Here is a 2,687-nt window from a genome sequence, read left to right on the forward strand (position 1 = left end):
TATCTTAAGTAATAACCAATAAACCTTTTAGGTCTATTGAATGAATATTAACTTGTTGCGTTCTTTCCTCCAGCATGGCTGTCAGTTCAGCTCATCTCAACATGTGTTGAACACACATTGTAAATCATAATGAGAACAGGGTCTCCCACCCAAAAACACAAGGGAATCATGTGATTGTAAAAGTGTCCTGCAATGTGCCCACAACCTCAATGGTTCAGCTTTAAATGTTTTCATTAAGACTTTAAGGGCTTTTATTTGCAGAGAGATTAGAATGACTGATGTTTACAGTGTTTCCATACATAAACTAGATAAAATCACTCAGTTTCAGCTGAAAATCTTACATTAGAACGCTTCATTTTACAACACAGCTGTTGGAGTTTCTGAATATATATCAAAAATGCAGCTTGTGGACAAAATGCCAAAGCGCCTAGTGGAAGCAGCATTGTAATAAATACACCTGTACACGTGGACAAGGACTCATCTGTGTCTTCTCTTTACAATGTTATATTTCTCTTCTAGACTTGAATATCTGTTCATGCATCACAAATGTAACTCTTTGTCTCCACAGTGTGGTCATGCAATGAAATGTACTGAGGTTTCAACAGAAAACTCTATTTAGAAATATTTAGAGAAGAGAACTTTATAATATAATATAAAAGTGTAAATTTCCTTGCATTGCCTTGTCTGGCAATGTTTGTTTAATACTGCACTATAAGGGAGTTGACACTGACCTTTTTAAATTGGCTCTTTATTTACATTCAAGAATAGTCACAGAAACTCACCTGAGAAACTCCAGTTTACAGTGTGAACTCTTCAGTCCAGCACAGAGCTGCTCCACTCCTGAATTCTGCAGGTCATTATTATTCATCTCCAGCTCTCTCAGTGAGTTTTCTGTTTGTAGAACTGATGTGAGAGATTTGCAAGACTCTTCAGTGAGACCACAGCCAGATAGTCTGTAAAAGAGTAAATACAGTAAATAATGTAGTTCAGTCAGAGGATGATGAATTAAAAGAACTGAACTGCTAATAAAAATTTAAAGAAGAGCATGAAAGGTCTGGAACACACTGGTACATTTTCAGCCTTTTAATTTTACAAACACAGCAACATTTCAACACTACTGTGTCTTCATCAAAGACAAAATGGACAAAGACATGACAAATAACATTCATTAGCAACCTAAGACAGGTGAACAAATAATGGATGGTTGGTTCATAAGTCAGTGAATGGCAGTTACCATAATCAGAGTCCAAATATCAAAATATCCCACCCCTAACACCATAACAGGAAACAGAACAACGTAGATCTCATTCAATGTTTCACAAATACAAATACACTAATATACAAAAAGAAAATATTGTTGGAAGACATGCAGAGTAGTGATTATGGAGGAATAAACACCGCAGTAGTGATTATGGAGGAATAAACACCACAGTAGTGATTATGGAAGAATAAACACTGCAGTAGTGATTATGGAGGAATGAACACTTCAGTATTGATTGGACAGAATGCAGACAGCATAATCTTTTACTAGAGTTTACATTCCTGTGCTCACAATATGAGTCACTGATCATGAAACATTCTACTCTGCCTTTGCTTTTCCCAGTGAGGTCCTGAGTTCTGTCTGTGTGGTGCACCGAGAATCCTGGAGGCTCAATAGCTGAGTCAGTGTGTGTGTGTGACTCAGACCCAATCAGTCAGTTAAGTGTGTGTGAGGCAACTATCTCATGTCTGCTGTTGACATGAAATGTGCCCCTGGAGTTTGTCCTTCATGGACTGTATGTGTGCAGTAAAATACTGGGGAGAAGAGGACCATTCACATGTTGTTTCAGTTGGATCATAACTTCGACTCACAATATCGCTACTTCACACAACTAATTTATTCACTAAAATCAACCATTTACATTAACACAAAACAACCCCAACTAAACAAGTCAGCAGGCCTTTGGTGCAACAGTGAGATTGGACACAGCTGACACTACAGCAGACCTGTGGGGCTACAGTGAGTGGACACAGCTGACACTACAGCAGACCTGTGGAACTACAGTGAGAGTGGACACAGCTTGACACTAACAGCAGATCTTGTGGAGCTACAGTGAGATTCTTTTCAGTGGAGTTCTTTCCTCCAGAGCCGGTATCAGTTCAGCTCACATCAACCGTGTTTGAACACATGCACACGGTGTCAATCATAATGAGAACAGGGTCTCCCACCCAAAAACACAAGGGAATCGTGTGATTGTAAAAGACATTTTGCAAAATTTCTGCGCTCAGGTGACCAAAAATGCAGCTTGTGGACAAAATGCCAAAGCGCCTAGTTGAAGCAGCATTGTAATAAATACACCTGTACATGTGGACAAGGACTCATCTGGGTCTTCTCTTTACAATGTTATAGTTTCTCTTCTACACTTGAAAATCTGCTCATGCATCACAAATGTAACTCTCTGTCTCCACAGTGTGGTCATTTAATGAAATGCAGTATGTTTCAACAGAAAACTATATTTAGAAATATTTAAAGAAGAGAACTTTATAATATAATATAAAAGTGTAAATTTCCTTGCATTGCCTTGCCTGGCAATGTTTGTTTAATACTGTACTATAAGGGAGCTGACACTGACCTTTTTAAAATGGCTCTTTATTTACATTCAAAAGTAGTCACAGAAACTCACCTGAGAATCTCCACCATCACCAGT

At 38.3% G+C, this 2,687-nt stretch overlaps 1 protein-coding gene across 2 annotated transcripts in view; it reads right to left on the minus strand.

Moving 5' to 3' along the window:
• LOC118241374 overlaps window positions 1-2,687 on the minus strand; it is a 328,035-nt gene that overhangs the window by 80,588 nt on the left and 244,760 nt on the right. The gene's annotated exons all lie outside the window — the stretch shown is intronic.

The sequence above is a fragment of the Electrophorus electricus genome, chromosome 5 (genome assembly GCF_013358815.1).
Source record: "Electrophorus electricus isolate fEleEle1 chromosome 5, fEleEle1.pri, whole genome shotgun sequence".
Classification (NCBI taxonomy): Eukaryota; Metazoa; Chordata; class Actinopteri; order Gymnotiformes; family Gymnotidae; genus Electrophorus; species Electrophorus electricus.